The 24,655-nt window shown below is 40.8% G+C and overlaps 1 protein-coding gene across 2 annotated transcripts in view; it reads right to left on the bottom strand.

Annotated features, from left to right (window-relative positions):
• Nucleotides 1-24,655, bottom strand: part of ARHGAP24 (Rho GTPase activating protein 24) — a 362,186-nt gene that overhangs the window by 317,357 nt on the left and 20,174 nt on the right. Inside the window, exon 1 of one of the 2 annotated variants that reach the window (XM_063309902.1) lies at nt 18,594-18,767. The exons of the other annotated variant lie outside the window; for it this stretch is intronic. The gene's annotated coding sequence lies outside the window, so the exon portion shown is untranslated. Of the gene's footprint in view, nt 1-18,593; nt 18,768-24,655 lie in introns of those variants that run through there. 2 annotated transcript variants of the gene reach the window in all.

Below are 24,655 nucleotides of genomic sequence, written 5' to 3' on the forward strand. Positions count from 1 at the left end.
CAAAATAAAAATTATAAATAAATTATAATGAGTGATACATAGATAAATATCCAAACTTAGTTAATAGTGCATTGTATTGTGGCACGAAACTGGGCAAAGTGGGAGAATATTTTTGAATCCTTATCCAAAAGAAATAGCAGTAAATAAAAATCACCCTCCCAGCACAGAAATTTCTTCAAGATTGGAGAAATGAAGGTCTGTCTAGAGTCCTTGTAGAGGGAACAGCAAAAAGCACATAGCTTAAGGTTTCTGTTGGGCCAGTACCTCCTGGACATAACCAGAGAGAAACAGGGGTACCGTCCAAAAAGGCCTGCTGAGGGCAGTGCATACAGCATGGCTAAAGTGAAAGCCTTATGAAATTTCAAAATCATGATGGAGTCACAGAAACATGATCTAAGATCAGTTTTGGATGTATTTGATTATTGAAAGTATTTCTATATGGCTTCCTATTTAACAAAATCTCAAAGCTGTTAACAATTTTCAGGGGGAAAGGGAAAGGTTTCTGCAGAACTGAGTTTGTAAGCAACTTCAGCTATGTCCAACCAAGTTCATTTTTATTCTGCAAATACAAATGAAAAATCTGAAAATCTTCCAAAAACCAAATATACAGGGATATCCACAGAGTATAGTAAAAAATAAAAATAAAAAGTCAAGGTGGTAGCCGTGAGGGTGTGATCAAAGCTTGGCTTATTTTTATATGTATCACAGGTAGAGCTTCAATCACACTGTCTTGGCTGCTCTCTTGACTTTGACCACACCCTGCAGACAGCCCTGCAAGTAGGGTTGCCAGATATCTGAACAGGAAAAGGAGGATGTGGACAATCAAAAAGGAGGACAAATGGGGAGAAAAGGAGGACACGCTAACAGTTTAACTTTCCTGGTATCTGCAACAAAAATTGCAGCGAAAAACTGCAAAAAAAAAAAATGTGCTTAGGCCTACCTGTATATGAAATTACTTTTTCCAACCTCAGAAAGACTATTTTTTCAGCTGCAATATTTTTCCAACAAATCCTTAGTTTCAAGAGCATTGTTGTTTATTCGTTTAGTCACTTCTGACTCTTCGTGACTTCATGGACCAGCCCACGCCAGAGCTTCCTGTCGGTCGTCAACACCCCCAGCTCCCCCAGGGACGAGTCCGTCACCTCTAGAATATCATCCATCCACCTTGCCCTTGGTCGGCCCCTCTTCCTTTTGCCCTCCACTCTCCCTAGCATCAGCATCTTCTCCAGGGTGTCCTGTCTTCTCATTATGTGGCCAAAGTATTTCAGTTTTGCCTTTAATATCATTCCCTCAAGTGAGCAGTCTGGCTTAACTTCCTGGAGGATGGACTGGTTTGATCTTCGTGCAGTCCAAGGCACTCTCAGAATTTTCCTCCAACACCACAGTTCAAAAGCATCGATCTTCCTTCTCTCAGCCTTCCTTATGGTCCAGCTCTCGCAGCCATATGTTACTATTTCAAGAGCATATGCTACTAATAATATAAAATCAATGACAATGAGCTTTTCAAATTTCACCAAAGAAACAAATGATGAGTCAAGTGACCAACAAATTAGAGTGAGCATAGATTTGATGAGGCTGGATTGAAGCTGATTGCTGGAATCAGGAAATAAATTAAATAATGTAAATCTAGGCTGTTGAGTCTGTAGACAGATGACGGAAAGAAAGAATAGACAATTTATAAGGTCGTAATACATGAGAGTTTGAATGACTACTTTTATGAAAACTGTCTAAAAAACCAAGATATTCAAAAAGCTGGACAATGCCTGTCAGACGGAGGACATGAGGATAAAAAGCAGGACATGTCTCCTTTTGCTGGACATCTGGTAACTCTACCTGCAAGAATAGTATACTCTAGCTTTTCAAATCCAAACAGAAGTCAATTTGTTTTGCTGATCTAGAGGCACCAATGTCCTCTCCTCCTCGCATCTCATCTTCTATTCTCACTGGCTTCACTAACAAATTTGGCAATTACTGTGTCCTTAAGAATCCTTTAAGAGACCAAAATCCCATCAAATCAGCCTCCCATTACTGAAGGCTCTGTGGAATACTCTGCAGTATTTGAAAACATCTGCCTCTTGGGATTGAACCCCATTCAGGGTTCTTTTGATCTATTATATCAGCTCTACCTCTTGGCCCCTTTGCAGTTTGATCAGCTGCTGAGAATATTGTACAAGCCTTTTGAGAAATCTGTCACAATTAAATAAGTGCAAGAATACCACCTCCATCTCTGAGAATTTCATTGAAAATATTTTCTCCAGTGACAGTTTGAAAGTCAATTGTTTTTTGTCAAATTGAACACAGATAGTAAAAATGCAAGAGAATAGGTTTTTAGTTTTGGGGGCTAGGAGTTTAATTTTTGAAGATTCTGTTGCTCACCTCTTCATTTAAAATCTACATGAAGCCACTAGGTTGATTATCAACCAGTTTGAAGTTTGGAATCATCAATAGGGTGATGATACTCAGTTATATCTTTTGACCCCAGACCAGCCAAGTGAGGCTAACAAGGTCCTGTCTCAGTGCCAGGAGGCTGTGCAGGCCTGGATGGGGAAGAACTGACTCCAATTCAATCCCACCAAGACTAAGTAGCTGCAGATATTGGGATCCCCTGATCTGAGGATTTTCCATCTATACTCTTGGATGGGGTAGCAGTTCCCCATTCAAGAGTGGTATGCAATTGTGAGGTCCACCTGGACTCATAGCTCTCGCTTGAAGAAAAGGTAGCCCTCTGCCCAGCTCCATCTGGTGCACCAGTTGTGCCCCTTCTTGGATCAAGAAGCCTTTAGACAGCCACTCTTTCCCTAGTCACCTCACATGCTCTACATGCGGCTGCCCTTGAAGATCACTCGAAAACTTCAACTGTTCTAGAATGCAGTGGCAAGGGCATGATGGGCATGACTCAGTATGCCCACATGATACCTTTGCTTCATGAGCTGAATTGGTTGCCAGTACACTTCTGGATACAATTCAAGGTGCTGGTCATCATATAAAGCCCTACATGGTATAGGCCCAGGTTATTTGAGGGACCACCTATCTCCTATGGTTTCGGTTTGGCTGTTATGTGCCAGCAGAGTTGGCATGCTCCAGGTTCCTTCAATAAAACAGTGCCATCTATTAGGACCCTGGAAGTGTACCTTCTCTGTCATGGTGCCTGCCCTATGGAATGAGATCCCTCCTGAAATTTGTGTGACTCCCACCTGTTGGAGTTCTGGAAGGCCCTGAAAATATGGTTGTTCTCACAGGCCTTGGGTTGAGATGGATAGAGCCCCTTGTTGGATGTGTTTTTGTATATCTTTTTGAATCAAGTGACTGGATCCCATCTTGGTTTTCATTTGCTTTATATTTTTATTTATTTATCAAGCAAACTTGCTTAGCTGTCCATTTGCCATTATTGCTCAATATATTTGAGCAGATCAGAGTTTGGAGTCAGGTGGTGCCTAAATCAAAATAAATAAGTAATTCCTGATGAACTTGCCCAATTACCCAGCTTAGTTACTGATCTGGGGGATGGGGAGGGGCATATTAAGCTGCTGCTTACAATTCCTAGGAGATAATACTGTACCACAAGAACCATAGCTGGAATAATAACTATTTTATATTATTGTCTACATCAGAGATTTCAGCTCAGAAAAACATTTCAGAAGAGGGGCAACACTGAAAACACTGCAAGCCAAATGTTATTCCTACACCCTTAGACCACCCCAAAATTGTACCTTTAAGATATGTTGTGGTTGCTGTTGAGTTCAGATCTACCTTGTGGTTTCTCAACATCTTTCTTCCCCTGCGCTTTTACTTTATTCTCAGAGTGCTTGGAATTTTTTTATATTTTTTTAGTTTCGCCTTGTAATGTGTTGGGGAGAGCAGGTGTTACTCCTTCTTCTGTTATTTCCTATCTTTCCATTGCTCTGAAACATCATCGGTCACAATTCCCAATCACAAAGCCTCATAAGAGGAGTTGGGCTGCAGGTTTTATTGGATAAGAGGTTATTGTACAATAAAAGATAGAACATGCACACCCAGACACCTTGGCCCTGTCACAATTAAATAAGTGCAAGAATACCACCTCCATCTCTGAGAATTTCATTGGAAGTGTTTTCCCCACTGAAAGTTTGAAAGTCTTTTGTCAAATGGTCTGAACACAGATAGCAAACATGCAAGAGAATTTTTCTGCACAGCATTACATGGACCTGCAGTTCTCATAATTTCCTAACTGTATTGTTTCTCAATCTGGATTTGTCAGCCTTCCCAGGTAGACCAGACAGGAAACATAACTAGATGAGCTAATTCTACTTTATTGTAAGGCTACATTAACAGAATCTTGCAAGTCTGAAAGTACAATTCTCCTGCCATCTCCTTTACAGCTTGAGTAGTTAGGGAAGGTCCCTTCTGAACCTCTTTCTCTGCCCATTATGCAGCTGTGAGCTCTGCCATCTCTTATCTGACCATTCCCTAGGCAGCATCGCTTAGCCCCATTTCTCAAGGCCTTTCTCACATACCATTACAGGATTAGACAGGACTTTGCACTCAGTTGCAGATTGATTGGTTCAATGAGTATAATATATCTCATCTAGAACTGTAAAATTTCTGCTGTACAATACGTAACAAATTAGGTGAAATTAATTCATTTAATACATTTGGGTAAGTTACTGAAACTACATCAAACAACAACTTCAGTACAATATTTTTCCAGGAATTCTAGTGTCTTCATATATTAATTATTTAGAGAGAAAAATTGAAAAGAGAACTATAGCTTCAGTAGTCTTTGCCAAGGGAGAGGCAAATCTTTGCCTTAGCAATACATATTCAATATAAAAGAAGCTGCTGTGTCAGAACTAGGTTATTGCTTAATTTTCAAGCTATTGCCTGGATCTATAATGGGATTTTGATCAAAACTGACTTGAAAAAGAAATAAAAAGGTGCTATGAAAACAGCATGGGCTACGATCTCAGGTTCCCCTTTGAAAAACAGATTAAAGCAACATAGTTTTAAACATACTAAGGGGTAAGGCCCATGAGACAGATCCACGTAAATACATATAGGATATAAATACATATAGCCTTCAGACCTAATCCAGCCTTCCAGGCAGGTCCATATTGTCTACGATGCCTCAAGTGATGTTCCTTCCTCTAGGACCTGCTCCATCTTCACTGCCACTGTGGACCACAATGCAATCCACAAAGCATGCTAGGAGGACTGACTCTGCTTCATTTCTTCCTCACCTTTCTCCCTCAGGGATTCAGGTGTTAGAGGTGGGATTAAAAATCCCAACCCAGTCTGCCAAAGTAGAAACAGTTCTCCTGTCAGGCCTAGCCCAAGAACAAAGAATCAAGCCAACCAAACTCCTGTTCTTTATTTGCTCACACCGTATAGACAGAATCTTGCCAGACTAAAGCTACTCTATCTAACCCAAGGGGAAGTAACCTGGGAAGGCTCTAGGGCAGGGCTACTCTGAACCTCTTAATCTTCCCACGTTCCAGCTCCCTACTATGTTTTCTCTTATCTTGCTCCCATCCTTGGAATGTGCTCAGGGCCGCAACTGGGGCGGGGGGGCAACCGGGGCATGTGCCCCGGGCGCCACACTGGTGGGGTGCCAAAATGGGTGTGGAATCCATGTTTGCCCTGGGTGACACAGAGCCTAGTTGCGGCCTGAATGTGCTCCCACTTTCCTGAGAACCAGCAGAGTTACTGAACTCCATCACTTCTCCTAGGTGTCAGACATTTCCCCACCCAGCTATTTTCTGTTCTTCCTACCAGGAAAACATCACTTTGAGGAGCTGGTAATACCTCAGAGGGAATCCCCAGAACTTTCTGATTCAGTTCAGATGCATTTTTTTGTCTCTGCAAAATCTTCCATGTAGAACAGAGGAGCCCTGAAACCATTTTCTCCAAACAAATAAAGCAGCATGGAAAACAGTGAAAAGTTCTGATAGCTATTAGGAGACCTTCTGATAATAGTTTTACACATGTCTTTCTATTTTGCATCCCAGACACGTCATGGATTTCAATTGATTGCTGAAATGTCTCAATCAATACAGAGTGAATCTGTCCAGGAAGGTGATGAAAACTCCTGGCTCTCTAATATATTACAGTACATATAAATTATGGGTCACTTCCAGCCATACAATCTGAGTATTCTACCATACATCAGCAAAATACTCTGATGGCACAATACTAGGAGCCTATATCACTCCGTACGGGCAACCATTTTACCCCATAGCTTAGAAGAGACGGCATAAATTGAAAAGCTAGTCACTTAAGAAACCTGTCACTGCTGTTCCAAAATTTAAGTGTTGTGCTTCAGTGAAGTTGCTTCTCTTTCTACCATGCAGATGTATAGCCTGCTCTCAAAGCTGATTCTTTCCCAATTTCATCAGGAGGATATAGGATTTCTGGCTGGAAGCAAGCCCAAGTTCGTACAAATCACAGCACTGTTCTTCTTCTTTTGACTTGGCTTTCATTGACATGTCTTGTTCTCATTGGATCAACCAATGAGAAACACGGAATAAGGAAGATATGAGTTTGAATCTCTACTCAGGATTGAAACTCAGTGAGTAGTTATGTTCATGACAATATATTCCATCCGGGGCTTACGTTAAAGAGCATTACACTTAACCTAAACTAATCTTCCCCAGTTAGCTTATAGTAGTTGTGTAAATATGGGAGATATTTTGACCAGGTGATAAACCCTCTCTTCTTCTTGCCAGCACAGTGCTGCACTGTGCAAGAACTGTGCGCAAAGCAGCATTGCAAAAATGGGACTCTGTGTGTGTGCGTGCATGGGAAGGCTTCTTTCAACTCTAGGACCCGCTCCATTATTGGGAAGAATTTCCTGACAGTAAGAGTTTTCATCAATCTTTATTACGGTCATAGACCAGCATAATGAAGGTGGGGTCAAGTCATTAAAAAAGCATAAAGGATACATCAAGAGTAATAGTAAGAGTTTTTAAGATGTGGAACACACTTTTTTCATGTAATGTTTTTTTTTTTTCCAAAAATGGCAGGAAGTGTCTGTCCTCCCAATTCTGCAGCAACTAGGTTTCCTTCAGATGTGGCAGAAGAGGAATTTGTCTTGCTATCAAGAAAGAGGAGGAGGAATAATAGTAGAAGGAGTTGTGGTGGTGTCCCAATTAGGATTCATAGAATATATAGCAGTCATTAGTCCTGTTCTGCACAGGAATCCACTAAACATCTCATCTGATCCAGGTAGCAGCATCCCAGGTCATTTGTATTGTGCAAACTTAGCTGGAAGGTTGGTTCGTTCTCTCTCTCTCTTTCTCAATCTCAACAAAAACATTGATGATATCATGTGATAACTACTAGGGCACCCCTTGAAGACCTTGGAGGAAGGAAAACATGTCAATATCAGCTAGACACCATTCTGAAGGTGCACATGCACAGCCCCCAACCATCTCATACCTGCATGGAGCAGAACAGTCATTGATTTATAATCACCCCACACACTTTTAACACTGTACACACTGTAAAGTGACACATGTACCAAAAAAATTATAAAGGAAGAGGAAATGCTTTCAGATACGGTAAATGTTCTTCATGTTAGTCACAAATGCCTAAGCTTAAACTCCAGCTGATGACCATTGGGCACCTGGTCCAGAGAATGAACCCTTGAAGTTTGGAATTAGGCTTGATTGCTCATTAACCAGACTGGGTTTACTCAAAACTGAAGTACAGCTGCCCGCATCATCTGAAAAGGAAATGCTTATACTCTTATTTTTTTCTTGAGTAGACATTGTTTCCATCACCAAGTAGACCCTGTGTCCAGGCTAACCTTTCCAACGGTGAATGAACTGATCATTTTTACCCTTATGGTTTTTCTTCATCCTCCCTAATTTTTAAATAATACCATTGTTGCAACAATTAACTATTCAGGAATAAGTGTGTTTGTACGTGTGCACGTGTGTGTGTGTGTGTGAGAGAGAGAGAGAGAGAGAAAAAAAACTCAGCATATTTGGGTGTGCAAACTAAATATTTAAAACACTGTCCCCAGGACTAGCAGCAATTTGGAAATGACTTGTTCCAAATATTCAGGTTATCACATGACAGTCCATCCTGCTTTCTCTTTTATCATCCTGACCAGTTACTGAATAAGGAACAATGTCATGATGCAAGGTGCTATTCAGACATGGGCTTGATTTCATGACAACTAGTCCCAACTATTAACTAAGTTATCCTCTCCATTCCCATCACTGCAAATGTTCCACAGCACATAAGGAGCAGATAGAATCAAGTAGCGGTTCTGGACACATAGGAGGACACAGGTTCGTATCTTAGAGAACCACAAATTCCCTTTATCAGTGCCTTTTGGTAGTGATTTGATTCATTTAAACTGTCCAATGCTTCTTGCCTCATCCAATGTAGCGCATCTGATCAAAGATAGGCATTTGAAGGTGGGACACCGAGATCCAATTTCTTGCTTACCTATAAGCCAGGTAGCCTTGAGCAAGTCACTTTCTTTCATTCTTACACACACCACATTGGATTTGTGTGGGGATTAAATGAGATAAGACCTGGCCATTACTCTGTACAGTGAAAGGTGCTGTACAAATTATTAATAATTGCAAAATGCCACCTTCACCTTTCATGTTTAAGTTAAACCTTTTCTCAGGGCACATTAAACAAAAGACAGGTTCTCCTTCCTCAGTATATCATGAGGGCCTTTCTATGAGAAGGTGTATATGCACACGTGCAGAAGTGGTCTCTCTTACTGTCCCCTGTCTTACAGCTAGAATATGTTTGTATTCTCTGACACCGCAATCTTTCAGTGAAATGAAGGCCATGCTGTCAATGGATGTGCCAATCAATCTGGTTGTACACAAAGTGATAAGGGTGACATTTTATCTGTGGGCTGAAAAAGGAAAAAAAAACAGCTTGTGCAAATTGCAAATGCTTTACAAATGCCTTTGAATGAAACACAACTTCTTTAGCCTTCCTCTATATCAGTGCTTCTTAAAGTATGTTCCATGGTCCATTAGTGTTCTGTGAACAATTTGCAGGTATGCCACTGGTGTTTGTTGCATAGATTTCCTTTAATGATGCTCACCCCAGACATTGATGAAATATGCCTTTATATGTAACCAAAGTCATAAATCCCATTAAGCTTATAACTGATTATCTCATAATCATTATGAAGCTTACCATTAAATGCAAAGCTATGGTTATTAAAATGTACTGTGGTATAGAAAATAAAGAGATGTATTCAGATATGTTTATTTTTATGTTTAATTTTGATTTTAAAAATGAACAGTTACCAGGGTTCCTTATTTAAAGTAGGTTGGTGTTCTGTGGTCTGGAGAAGATTAAGAAAGTCTGCTTTATATACGTGAAAGGGCTATCATCTCTTGCTCACTAACTCCATCGGAAGAAAAACCAAGTTGCCTTCAATACCATTCAAAAATCAGCTTAGAACTAAGCCAGTATTCCCCTTCCAAATGCTAGTTTTAAGAAAGGATAGAGGTACCTTAACACAATTGAAGAGAGAGCTTGGGAAACTGCTTTTGAGGTAAAATAGGCAATTCACTACCACTACCACTAATCAGACCTCAGAAAACACAGACCAGATTTGCACACTGCATTAAATCATGATTTGTTTACTGCTCCCACGACATGCTAAAGCAGACAGACCATATTTAGCACAATGAAGACACCATTCCCATCATTGTATTGATAAGCAAACCCATCTGTCACCTGACATCTTACATGCCTGGCAGCATGGCAGTGGCCCTCCTTTCTCGAGAACTTCTAATTTATAATGTTGCTGAGATGAGTTGCCAAAGGTGGAGTACCCTTTACAGTTTTTATGTTACAGACATAGACAAACTGCTCAGAGTCCATGTGGAATCTGTGTTATATAAAAACAGTAATAAACAAGCAAACAAACAAACTTTCCCTGAAGCTTCCAGGCTGTAAGGAAACTCTTCAATATACTCTAACATGAGCCTAGCTAGGCTCTCTGGAGCAAGGCAGAAGATGCATGTGATTCATGAGCTATCAGCTTGGTGGGAAGGAAAAACAATCCTTTTCCTTCCCACTACCAGTGCAGAATTAGAGTGGACTCAAAATGTCTCTTTCAAGGTTAGAACAAAACTTGCTGGTTTCAAATGGTGGTCATAGAAAACAGGCACCTGATGGACCCTGCTGTGTTTCAGAGGGAACATGGGCTTGTTCTTGAACTCTGATGCATGATATGACTGAGGTCTTGATGGCTAGTAGGAATGAAGGAGCGACAAAAGCCTTGGATTAGATTGAACCTGTGCAGATTCTCCCCATTTGGGGATCCTAGAGAGCTTCACGTTTTCAGAGGAAGTCCGGCAATGAAATGGCATGAGGGGTGCCTAGATCACCACTGAAGGAAAATGAAGACTGAACCTGGCCAAGCACAGGTAAGAGCCTTTATTAAGGATTACCTTGTGGCAATAAAGGCAACAACACGTCGTTATTTTTCCATCCTTGTGGGGTCTGCAGATGGCTGCCCAGTGGCCCTGTTCAAGGTGGCCAAGTTCCTCTGGGCAAAGAGTGGTCAGAAAAACACTTGCAGGGCACTGTTTGAGACATTTGTTGGATAAAGTCTTATGGATCTGCTCTGAGTTGGACTCCAGCCCGTGCAGGTCCTTTGGAGTTGATTGGGGCACCATCTGGCTTGGTTATCTGGGAAGAGCTTGAGCCTGTTGATCCTGAAGAAGGGCTGTTAGTATGGCCACCTATAAATTAGATCTATGTATCTCCTAGTTGGTGAGGTCTCTCAGGATAAGACATACTATGAGTCCAGGTCAACCATGTCAACCAAGTAGTGCTGTCAAGAGTCCTCATGGACTCTTGGCTCCTGCTCAAAGAGCAGGTGACTGCTGTGACCAGGATGGCTTTTGCACAAGTCCCTCCTGTATACCAGTTGTGCCTATTCCTGGATCAGGAGACCCTGTTCAGGGTCATTCACAGCTTGACGACCCCTCATTTAGACCACTGTATTGCTCAACATGGGGCTGCCCATGAAATCCATCCCCAAGCTGCAACTGGTCCAGAATTCAGTGGTGTGAGTAACACTGCTACTTTGTGAGCTACATGGGTTCCCAGTAGGACTCTGAGTGTAATTCAGTAGGTTACCACTTATAATACTCTTCATGGCACAGGACCAGATTATTTACAGGACCACTTATTTCTGATTGTTTCTGCTCATCTCACAAGATCTGACAGGGGGTTACTGGGCTACGCTGTGAAACAATGTCATTTGATGGGAGCTAGGCCTGCCTTCTCAGTTACAGTGCTTGCCCTATGGAAGAGTATCACCTCCAGGATTTAGATGACCCCACCCTGTAAAACCTTGAAAACCTGGGTCTTCCTGCAAGCATTGGGCCAGGGTGTTAGATGAGCCTGTTCTACAATGCTTTAGAGAAATGACTGGTTGACCTTGCATGTATTCTTATTCTTGTTGGTTATTTTTTGTTATTTGTTTTAATCTGATGGTATCTTCCCAGAATCAATCATACATTGCAAGTTGGGCAGCTGTATAAATTGATCAAATAAATTCACAAACAAAAATCACTGTTTCAAGTGTTCTAAGCTTGAAACAAACCATGGACATCCTTAGGTCAGAACAAAACACTCAAAGGAAGCACATCTCTAAGAATCTGCCATCCAAAGATGCAGTAACAGCTGCCAACTTGGGGATTCACGTAGAATAAGTCTATCAATAACTACTTGTTTGGATGCCTATACAGTAGACTCTCGGTTAACTGGAACTCAAGCAACCAGCACAAAAATTGAACTGGAAAAAAACCAGCACTCTCAAGCATCAGGCAAAAAAATCTGTCTCTCTCTGCTGCCATCTAGTGGGTATTAGGGTTTAACAGTAACTCTCAAGCAACCAGAAACTACATTTATCCGGCATCTACCCATCCCCATGGGTGCCGGTTAACTGAGAGTCTGCTGTATATTACATTCTATGCTGAAGGCACAATACTGAACACCAGTTGCAGAGAACACAAGAAATATGATGTTATACTCATCTCCTGTTTGTAGGTTTCTGTTAGTTTCTCTGGTTACCTGGTTTGAATCTACAGAGAAGGGATGCAGAACAATACAAACCCTTTGGGTCTGATACAGCATAGCTTTCCTTATACTGCATTACCTTTACCAAACATTTTTTTTTAAAGGCAGACTCTAATCTGCTCATTTGACTGGCAATAGGACATATGTAAAATGCAACTGGAATTAAAGCAGATGGCAAAGGGAAAAAAAGCTCACAGTCTGACCCATGTTGTACCTCTAAGGTCATTGTCAGAAAGAACAGACTTTTTGCTAATCCAGAGGGAAGAAAGCTTTGCATCTGGTCCAAAAATGAGAAAGTATAGAGAAAGATTTTTAAGGCCCCAGTGCTACATTCAGCTCATCTGTTTCACAAATTACAAAAATATCCAGATTACTGCAACTGTGCAGTTCAAATTTTTAATGAGAATGTGCCTAGAATTCTCATGCTATTAATTCCTTTATTGTCTACCCCCCTCACAAAAAGCTAGATTCATCTCTAACAGAAGCTAAAAATAATGAATAGGAGAGCATCAGTCTTCCCAGATAAAACAGTTCAGGTATCTCAGATACCTTCTAATCTCAGGATTTTATTCAGTGCCAAACCAGATCAAAATAAGATAAAGGAGGTTCTTTCTTCCATATATGTAAATTGTGTGCCAAGCAGAGCTTGCCATGCAGATCATTAAGGAAGTAAAGATGTTTGAAGTCTATCGTGCCAAGAGGAGAAATGGCAACTGTTATGGGGGAACACACCTAAAACCATGATATTAAATAGCCTTTTGCTCACATTGACAAGATGGCATAGGATCTACAGTTGCTGTACATTTACAGTGCACATAAAAAGGGGGGTGGGTGGCTTGGACCTCATGGTCATGGTGCCATCATTACTTTTTTGTCCACCCCTTCAGATACCTGTAACAGATTCCATTTATTTACATAAATAAACTCATGGGCAGACAGAGCCAGAAGGCTTTTTCAATCACATTTAGCTCAGTTCAAATAACATGCTAACCCACAAACCATGATTTATAAACACAACAGCTGGATCCAGGCAACACACTATGGCAGAACCAAATAAACTTCATTGTGGCTTAGCGTGTTGCATGAGCTGCATTACATGTTGTGTGGGGCCAGGCTGTGGGCTCAACAAGCATGAGGCCAAATTATAAAATATGTCTTCCCCAGTATGGCACTTAACAATGTAACTAGGAATTCTGTGAGCCACAGAATTAGGCTTAGAACCAGGTGTCTGTAGTGATGCATGTGCAACATTCAATTGCACCAATGTCACCATCATCTTGACTCTTTTGACCACAACCTGTAGACATCCCTGTTTAATACCCTAATCCAGCATATCTGGAGAAGATTGCTCTAGACCAGTGTTTCTCAACCTCCGCAACTTTAAGATGTGTGGACTTCAACTCCCAAAAATCCCCAGCCCAGCATGCTGGTTGTGGAATTCTGGGGGTTGAAGTCCACACATCTTAAAGTTGACAAAGTTGAGAAACACTGGTCTAAACAAATGAGTCAAGAAAGTGAACAAAGAAAAAAAGATGGGATCCTAGCCCAGGAAACTGAATTTAGGTGCTACCATAGAGCACAGATAGACAAATCCTAGACGGTCTTGAACTAAAAGCTTGCTAACCTTCTGGGACTCTAGGCAAAACATGCCAACAGTGCCAAATGTCAAGGGCTGTTACAGATTTTGAAAGAAATAGTACAAAGCACAGATTGATTTTGCAGCTATGCTCAGGATGAAGCAGCAGAAAGGGGAGGAAATTGTTTCATCCTGAGTTACAAAAGGAAGGCTTATGGCTATTTGTCTGAGGTAGCTCTGTTTAAAAACATGCCCTACCACAAGAAATAAATGTGTACTGATGTGCAGAGCAAAAGATAGGTGTATGGTTTCTTCCTTACTTAGGAGGCAACTAGTCACCTATCTTGCAGGCCATTCGGACATGCAGGGATTGTGGATATTTTTAATAGGAAAACATTATAATCTTAATTGAGCAGGTCAATCTATGTTACGACAGACAGAGTATGTAAAAAAAAATCCAGACATACAGCAGAGAGGAATAGATTAAACCATGGGAGAACTAGATGTTAGACATTTGTATTTTCTGCCCTAATTTTTTTAAAAAACAAGACTGAGTTTCTCAGTGTTCAGAGTTGGATCCACTTCTTCCAAGCCACACTGCCTGCCTTAGCACTGTATTGAACCCCTATAGTGAACATTAAGGAACTCTAAAAAGCTCTCTCTCTGTGTGTGTGTGTGTGTGTGTGTGTGTGTCCTAGCAACCAACTGACACTTAATGCTGTATTGTTTTGGAGTTTGTTTATGAAATCATGATCAAACTTTCTGAATGTTATTTATTAGAATCAGTAAGAAAAACTAGCCATCCTTTGCCATGTATTTTTACAAGTAATAACAATTATTATATATACTAAATAATATTTATAGTATATTGTTCTTATATTAAAGTATCCTATAGAATCAGGGCTTCCATCCAGTATCATCTCACAGCATCAACAATGGCTCTCTCCAAGATTCTTTCAGCCATACTATATTTTCATCTTTTAAAAAATGCAGAAAATGAACTTGAAGCTTTTTGCAAAAAAAAAAAAAAACATGATCTGTGTTCTGGAAACTGAAGCACCATTATTGGCTGCTGTTTTTAATTGTTAAACTAAGCTTGAAATATTTTGAGCTGATTAAAGTTATGAATCTGTTTTAAAATCAAAGAAAAAATACTCCTGCAGTTGGTTTGAAGGACATTTCCCCCCCATTTACAGTATATATTAAATGAAAGGGGGGGGGGGAAACCTAGAGGGAAATGTTGTATTTTTTACTTAACTGATGGGACTGTACAGAAAATTATTAGTCTTGTTTAATTACTTCTCTTCTATTCATTTTTAATTGATGGGCTTAAAAACAGTACTGATTTTCTGTATCCTGTAAATTCATTTTAATGGAGAAGAAGCTACTAACTGTATACCCTTGATAAGAAAGGGGGTTGATTGGATAGCATCTGTGACAGATGCATAAAAAACTCTACCACAAAAATGAATTAGATTTTTATAAGATACAATCTTACATACAGCAACATCCTGTCTGTAAGAGTACAGGTTGGGGGGGGGCAAAAAAATCAATATGGTGGCCATTACTAAGTAAATAAAGCTTGGTCATGTTAACTTTTTGACACCCACTCCTTGTGGATGCCCCTTACAGAATTAGAGCATTCCAAGAAGTTGCAAATAGGCGGATCCTCCACATTTTGGATGTGTTTTAATGAGCCCTCGTTAAGTGTGTATTTCTTCCAGAAAGAATGAAACATTGAAGTGAATATAAGCCATTGAATCTTCACTTGTTCTGAAATAAGCACAGTGCATTACAAATGGTATCACTTTTTATATCCCATCTGTACCCATTTCTCATGTATTCAGGGGTTTGGAGTTCTCTGGTCAGGGACAAAACAATAAGTACTTTTATAAAAGACTGGAAACCTTTTATGGACTTTTTGCTGAAAATGGAAAGTGAAATGGTGATTTCTGGATTTGACAATTGAAAAAAGATTGAATAAGGGGCTGAAGGGATCATTGTAATGTTTAGGAGGGAGGAGGTATAATGAGTTTGTAGCTACTGTGAAGAAGGGTGGAAGTCACTTTTTAAACTCTCTTTTTTCTTTTCTCTGTAGTCTTTTCTGCACTTTTTCTTTTCTCTTTTTCTTTCTGTGTTTGTCTTTTAGCTATGTAAAAAATTTAATAAAAATAATAATAAAAAAATAGAGTTCTCTGGTCATGGTGCCAGCAAAAATGACTTTTCAGAGGCCATTCCTAGGAGATTCAGTTTTTATTTTTCCAGAATAACCCCGAGTCTTCTGTCATTCCAAACACTGCTTGGTGTTTGGTTGAGAAACAAACCAAGGTTTTCCGTAGCATCTAAATGCAGATCCTGTGACCTGTCAGGTTTGAAAGTCACAAAGAGCGTTTGTACAACCTGTTTAACTCAATTATGGAATCAGTGGCATTGATTCCATTGATCCGACCTCAGCTCTCTCCCTGCATTTAGAAGTTTCTAATGGGGAAATAAGAGGTGTACTTCAGCAAGGTATTTTTATTCTTCGCCATTCAAGGAGACTAGAAGAACCTTTTGCTTAGCTCAGCATATTGCCTTCCATCAGTTCATCTTGGAGGAAGGTTCCAGACAATGTCTATCCTAGGAAGGCATTGCCCCTGTGGATCCAAAGCAAATGAAACAGTTGGCTGTGGGCCTTGCCCCTGAACAGAGGAATCTGAAGAGCACTCATACCTTCCATTCAAGGATCATGGATAGAGCAAAGGCAGAATCACAGATCAAGACGTTAGAATTACTGGGAGAGTTTCAAGGGTGTTTTTTGCTACCGCACTTATTCTTCATCAGTGCCTACATGTTTGAGTTGCCTAAAGGGAGTAACTCTTCTTATACTCCTTCCAATGCACAATCAATTTTATCTTGATCGTAGTGCTTTTCTTCCCCTGTCTGTATGCTTCATTTGGTGGCCTTTGACCGCAATTATCAATAAAACACTAAAGTCACAAAACCACTAACCAAGGTTAAAATTAAGCAGCCTGAGCCTGTTGTGCAAATGCAGTCTTTAACTTACGTGATTAAGTTTATTGTGCCAACACACTGTGTGTGTCTGTGTGTGTGTCACATAACTGAGTGGCTCAAAAGTTGGGGCAGATATTCATAGTAGACCTGGGAGGTGTCAAGCAAGAAAAAGTGCCTGGAAATTTTCAGACAAGGTTGACTGAGATGGGAAACCCATGACTCCCACAGTGCCCCTTTTGTAGCATCCAGGGCAGAGCCAATTTTTCACTTTTGGGGGGGGGGGGTTAAATAAGATGCTCTTAAACCTGCCCAGTCTTACAACCACTTTACTCTTTAAACTCTCCCCAAAAGACCATATACTTCAGCCCTACCCAGTTCTGTATCATCATGTCATCATTGGCCACTTTGTTCCTGAAACCCTCCAATCCCAAATAACTTTTAAAAATTGCAACCCCTTGCTGTAAGAAAACTGCCCACCCTACTCTATTTAGAAGATTCTTATTAAGAACAGCTGAGCATCTGCCATGTTTGAGAAGCCAATATGCAGATGAACTACCTTCTTTGATCTAGAATATTAGAGAATGTGAGCGCCAAAGGATGATTCACTTTTTCTCAGTCTCTTTTCTTAAAGTCTCACTCTCTACATTATGTGTGTAATCAAAGTAGTCTTAACACCAGTCATGGTGCAAGAAATCAGCAATTGCTTCCTGGAACTTTGCAGTCATTCTAATGCCCAGATCTTACTGCAGCTATTATTTAAACTTCCTAAAATATCTGTGCACTTCTGTAGTTCTGGAGCAATGAGAAGTTAAAATGTCACTTCCAAGCTACACAACTGACTGAAGGGGGGCCATTGCCTCTGCCACCAAGGTGGCCTCAAGCCTAAAGCTGATCAGAAATTATACCATCTTACCATAGAAATCTGGTGTTAAGGATTACGGAGACAGTACTTTGAATACTTGAACTTAACTATACACTTTCTAGCTGATCTTCTAAAATCTCAGAGTTAGCATCTGCTACTTCAGGACTCCAGCATAAATGACTAGAATTAAAACTTACACAAAAAATAGAGTTTAGCAGTCCTCTTGAAAAGCTATTTAAGAAGGCCTGCTTGGAATGCCTCCAGATACCGAAAGGTCCTCATTTTGCAACCTAAGATCAAAGGCTGTGTTTTGAAAAGGATTACAAGTTTTGAAAGAATGGAGAGCAAAATCCTATGTGTTCAGTTGGTCAAGAAAGGAGATAGGCAAGGATGTTTTGGGGAGAAGGAAAGCGGGGGCCTTAATGAGCATTCTGGCAAATACATGGCTGGGGTTGGGCAGGAACAGGGAGCTTTTAAAAGAAGGCCAAGAGTCCAGCATACCGATTGAGGAAAGGGAAACTGAGCTGCCAGCGGAGATTCAGACAGCTTTCCACCCCGCACAGTCCTCACAAGAACTCGGGCAACCAAGCCCATCTGCAATAAAAGATGATGTTCTCATCCTGATCAAGAAGACCGCCACCTTTCTCTTGGCTTACCCCCACCCCCACCCCCCAAAGCCCAAAACAAAACAAAAAGTAACTTGCCCCAGAAAGCAGTCGCCCCTATCCAAAATTCCTCCCTGAAATCTCCAATTCCATCTCATTGTCTTATCACAGTACCTTTCGTTCTACTGTTCCCCATTCATCTGGCCCTTGAGAACAAATAACAGCGCCGATCGCAAGCAAATTCCTCGTACTGCAGACGCCTGCCAGGGACTACCCCATAATTTAACCTGGCTGCTGGCACAGCAGTGACAGCGCGCAACCCTTTGCCACGCAGCAAGGTAGCCGCTGTACAATAACTGCAGCCAGAGAAGCTGCAGCATCTTCATCTGTGTCTTTTAAGGCGAGGAGAGGATTTCTACTCTCCATCCCACTCCACACACACTTTTCCTGTTCACATTCCTAAATAAAACACACACACGCACCCCAGAGCAAAACTTACAATCCGTAGCTTTCCTGTCCGTGCGGAGGAATGGTGATTTCAGCCGACTGGTCCCACGAGTGATGCTGTCAAACTCCAGTTCCAAATGGAGCTGAATCATTTAGCAGCCCTTGCTCAGCAATTAGCAACGGGAACTACAACAATAACAGCCCGGGAATAGTCCCTCTCTTCTGCTAAACTAATGCAGTTTGGACTTCGCAGATTGGCTGACAATGAAGGTTGCTGGAGCAGCCCGTCCCTGCCTTCAACAGCCCTGAGGCTGAACGCTTCATCTCATGACAGGAAAACACTGGCGGTTTTAACCCCTCGACGGCTCCAGCGGAGAGGGGTTCTGCCCCCCTTCCCACAAACAGCAGGCAGCCAGAGAAGAGGGATGAGCACACACGTGGGAATTCAACACATCCTAAACAAAAGAAGGACTCAGAAGCCACAATGCTGCACCGGAGGAACTCTGCCGGGCTCGGCTTTCTGCACAGCAGCCAGCACAGTGCTCCCCCCCACCCCAGCTTCTGCAATTCTTCCTCTTCTCTTTGTTTTCTCGCTCCCTCCTTCAGTCGTAACACAGCTGATAATAAGGACACGGACGGACTTTCCAGAGCCAAAACTTTAATAGTTTGTAGACTTTTGGAAGGATGTCGTGAAATCTAATAAGTTTTATATTTACTCAGAGTCAAGTTCCCCTTGCAGAATGTTTATCAGGATATCAAATCAAGATTATTAACCATTCTCAGTCCAGGGCTTCCCGACTACTGAAGGGATGGATACTGGGTTCCTCATCTCCCTGTAGGGGGTTAGTTTTCATTTTTCGAGGCATTAACATAAGGCGATCATTCCCCCCTAGTTTTGCAGGCAAAAACTGCACACCTTCTCATTTTGGGGTATTAGTAGGAAGGCAAGTCACCCACACCCCAGTACCTCTTGCTGACTGGGTTGTCATTAGGAGAGACGGGAAGCTACTAAATAATAGGAAGGCAGGACAATTAAGCATCGTGCTATGTGCATATTGCATTGTCATTTCTTGGCGTGATCCAGCTGAATCTACCTTTTGGCCCCAGAGTTACTGCAGGAAGTCAGGAGAAACTACAGCAAACAAGCAAGGTTGAATGCACATCAACACACACAAAGATGCAAGGGGCAACTGCTTTTTTTAAAAAGCAGTGTCTCCTGAAGACAGTTGCAGGGCTTGAAGCAAGATGCCCTCGGTATATTATTATTATGATTGGTCGCACAGTCAGCCAGATGTTTAGACTGGATTTGGCATTTTTGTCCACCTGTCAAGTCCTTCCCAAGGACCTGGGATAGGCAGATGTTGTTGCTTAATAATACTAAAGTATTATTAGTAATACTTATTGACACAAGATGTAAGTTGTTCCCAGTAAAGCTGCTTTTTGCAATTGGCAATGAAGGGAGTTGTTATTGTTGTTGCTGCTGCTGCTGCTGCTGCTGCTGCTGTTATTAGCAGCTGCTCACTCCCACAGAATCTGGGTGGATTACAAATACAATACAAAACAACACAAGCAGTTAAAAACATACAACCCCACAGGCAGCCCAGACTAAAACAACTGAACAATAACAAGTCAGACCAAACCAGGGGCCCCACAAACACGTCAGCCCCAGACCAAAGCCAAGTCTGAAGGGCTTTCAGAACCCTAGGAGAGAGGGTGCTGTCTTTATCTCTGGGGGATGCTGTTCCAGAGGGTGGGGGCCATGACAGAGAAGGCACACTTCCTCAGTCCCATAAAATGACAACATTTAACAGAAGGGACCTGGAGTGCACCCACTCTGCCAGAACATACTGGGTGGGCAAAGCAGTTGGAGATGTATCCTGCATCCTCATTATTCCCATCTGTTCTTCCTTCTGTTTGCAGTCCGTTTCCCTCTGTTGGCCAACAACTTGGGGAAGAAAGAGGAGAGGACAGGAAAATGAGGTAGTGCCATCTCAGTGCTCTTACTGTCATCCCTTTCAGGTAGGCCAAGTCAGGAAACAGACACTGCAAGGACTACTGGAACTCTATTTTTGTTGTTGTTGTTGTAGGGTACAATAACAGCAACTTGAAAGCCTGCCAGAGTATACCTCTGCCCCTCTTATACCAGACATAATCAAGATGGGGTTATTTTGAGTCTTTTTCCCTCCTGTGCTAGGGCTGAAATATCATTTATTGTCTCTTTTATCTTAACAGGTCTTGCATACCTGCACCAGCATTATCTCTGTTTCTCTGTATATTTGCTAAGGCTGGCTTACCTAGAGGAAGGGAATGAAGAAACAGCAGCAGCAAGAAGTAGCAGTCAGTCCAGCATGCTATGGCATCCCTAGTATCCTATTGAGTGGTAACTTTGGCAGATGCCACACATTTGCCTTGGATTTTTTATTCTTTATTCTTTATTTATATTTATATTATTTTTTACTGTATTTTACTTTTTGTATTATTGTGATGGTTTTAATCAATGGTTGTAAACCACCCAGAGTCCTCCGATGGGAGGAGATGGGCGGGGATAAATTAGATTAAATAAATAAATACATAAAATTTTACACTAGCTTTGCCTTTGGCTCCAGGCCTTAATCATCTCAATGGAGAATCTTACAGATTAGACCAGTGTCCTGCAAGTAAGTCATGTCCAATGATCATGGATCTTTTCAGGCAGCTCAAGAGTAGTCAAAACATGAAGCAGAAAAGGACCTACCACTTCCTCCCATGTGGTCCCTTCTGTACTCTCTTTCCCCAGTAGTACCACCACTCAGCTCCTCTCAACATTACTTTGACAGGATTCCAATAGAAGAGAGTATCTGTAGCTCAGGGTTGAACTTGGTGCTTTGCAGATGTTTCCTTACCCAACTAAGTAACATCACTTGCACTGATGATGTTACCTAGTTGGGTAATGCAATGTCTGCAAGCAAACAACCAAGCTTTGGCAAGATTCTCAGAACATTGCACTCTGAAGCAGTTATAGGAAGTGCCTAAACAGGTAGACCCCCCCAGACAACATATCTTAATTATTCTAAAGACCACACAGACAACACAAACAGAACAATTGGTTGGCAGGGCCAGCAACTTCAGAAAATCCTGTACTTAAGCAGCAGGTCAGGAGAGAAGCAGGAGGAAATCTGGCATCAATTTGCCACCTGTCCTGCTCCTCCTAATGGTAAGTCTGGCCTTAGGGTAAACAGCTACTCCTGTGTTAAGATAATCCATGTCAATATTTGATTCCCAGCAGCCAAGCAGATAACAAAAATCAAAGAGTAAGAAGACCCTGCATCCATTTAATACAAGCTGCAGCCCACAAGGACAGGCCATTCATCCAAACCATGATGCACCCCAGTCAGAAACCACAGAAGGAACTGATCAAGCAAATGACTCCATGTTCATCAGTCAAGGAAGCCAAGCCATAATTTACAGGAGAAGACAAGACAAAATGCAAGGTTTTGCCAGCCTCTTGCAGCTGGAAGAAAGATTCTTCCTGGACTCAAACACAGTAATCAACTGGACCTGATTACTGGCTGAGTGGCGTAAAACCCGCATCTCCAAAATAATATTCATTGGAACTGTATACAAGGGACTTCCGGGTGAGGAATGGTGAACGAACACGTCTCCAGACAGCTGCTCCTTGCAAGGACAAGGACAGCAGTTCCCCATGGGTTTGAGTACTGGGAAACAAAGGGAATCATTATGCTCTCAGCTATGGTGGAGCCTTTTAAAGGACACTGAACTTGCTAACCTCACTTTCTAATCACTTTTGGAAATTACCAGTTTAACTATATTAAGGATACTGGAGATCTTCAAAATGGTAAGTTTGAAAAGCCACCTGGTGCATTTACCTTAGTTCTTGAACCAAAGAAAAATTAACTATACTGTAAGTTTAAGAACTAAGAAATAGAAACAAATGGCCAAAAGCTAAATAAGAATTTAATTTAAGAAAGATATAAACAGTCTAAGGGGCCAGAAAAATTTGGAACCTTAGGACTTTTGCTAAAAGATTTGGGGAAAAAACAAATTAATAAATAATAAATTAAATTAATAAATAATACCTTTGTGTTTAGTCTATCAAACTAATAACAGCTATTTAACAGCCTTTATGATTTCAGAAATTAGATACTAGAGGGGTCTAAAGACTACAGGTAGGAAAAGAAAAAAGTATGCCTCTCATTTTTGAATTGGAGAGCAAGCATTGGATTGTACAAAATGACAGATAATACTGTGAAATTTGAGTCATTTCAAGACACTTTTGAAGAATGGGGAAAGAGACATGTAGCTACAATGGCAGAAATGATGTTTACTTATATGAATGTATTATTATTATAGAGAGAGCCAATTTAGTCTAGTGGTTAAGGTGCTGGGCTAGAAACCAGGAGACTGAGAGTTCTAGTCCCGCCTTAGGCATGAAAGCCGGCTGGGTGACTTTTGGGCCAGTCACTCTCTCTCAGCCCAACCCACCTCACAGGGTTGCTGTTGTGGGGAAAATAGGAGAAGGAAGGAGTATTAAGCATGTTCACTGCCTTGAGTTATTTATAAAAATAATAAAGGCAGGATAAAAATTAAATAAATAAATAAATTTGCAAAACAAGAAAGGAAAGTTGTCCAAGAAATGCTTTGAAAGACCTATAGGATGAAGAGGTGAAACAAGCTTATACTGATTTATTAGAAAATAAAGAAATTGTGGATTACATGATAGAGGTGGCAGTTAAAGTGGAAATACAAATGACAAGCCAAGACAATGACCTGGATAACAACTTCTTGATGGATTTACAAAAGAGGGTTGCTAAAGCCTTGAAGCAACTTCAGAGGTGGGATAAAAAAACGAAGGAAGATTAAAACCTACAATAGCATTTGAATGGATCAAAGACTAAGATTGTTAGAAGCAAAACAAGGAATTTAAAACCAATTTCTTTGACCAGGGTTAAAACAAGATATAATTTGATAAAGTTCTGGCACCCTTTTACAGACTTTTTGCTGACAACTGAAATGTTAATAATCTATGGATTTGTGAATGGATAAAGGATGGGCTATGGGAAGAAGAGATACATGCACACAACCTTATACGGAGGGAAGAAATATTAAGTTTGCCTATACTTGTGATGAAGATTGGAAGTCACTTCTTTGACTATTTCTCTATTCTTTTTTCTTGAATATCTTTCTCTTTCTCTCTTTTCTTTCTTTCCTTGCACTTTCTATTCTTTTTCTTTTCATTTTCTCTCTCTCTGTTCTGAATTTGGTTTGTATTAACTTTTATTATTCTTAAAACTTTCAATAAAAATTATTTTAAAAAAGGAGATGCATACCAGGGTTTTAAGTGCTTCACAGTCTGAAGTAACATACAAAAATCAATACTGGGCCCAAAGAGGTCATATTTATGGAGAGGTATTCAGGTGGCACAAAATTACTGAATTGTATGTGGAGATCACACTATAAGGAAACTAATTTACTGTATTATTTAATACAGGGTGGAGACACATGTGACTCTAGTCTATTTCCATGCAATCCAAGAGATGGAACAGGGGGAGAGAGAGATATCAATGGCATGGTATATAGATATTGAGAGAATATAAAATACTTACAAAATCCTGTCATATTTCAAATAGTACAATAGTGCTGAAAAACCGTCCTGCATTTTTTTTTCATAAGCGGAGCGTAGTGTTTTAAATAGTTCTGAGGTATTCCTGTGTTGCATGCAAACATTCTGCCTTTCATTCCGGTAATCATCTCTCCAACAGCCTGCCATCTCCCTGACTTTCCATACATAAATTCCAAGAACTCTTCCCATAGTTTTTCTTTTTCTAGGATGGGAAATATGAACAGTCAAGAAGTCTTCAGATGATGAAAAGGTATCCAACAGAAGACAATAGAAGCTGTCAAATCTGGAAGAGTGAGGTTAAAAAACCCCCCACCTTTTTAAGATTTGAAAAAAAGGTGGAAGTTGTATGCACATCCCATAATTATTTTTTTAACCATTCTTTATTGAATGAATCCCAACCAGCTGAGTTTGCACTGCACACTAAATTAGGGTACATCATTTACAACCCAGGGTGTGTGGTTCACACAACACGATGAACCATAATACAATTTCTT

This window comes from Candoia aspera, chromosome 8, assembly GCF_035149785.1.
Source record: "Candoia aspera isolate rCanAsp1 chromosome 8, rCanAsp1.hap2, whole genome shotgun sequence".
NCBI classification, from domain to species: domain Eukaryota; kingdom Metazoa; phylum Chordata; class Lepidosauria; order Squamata; family Boidae; genus Candoia; species Candoia aspera.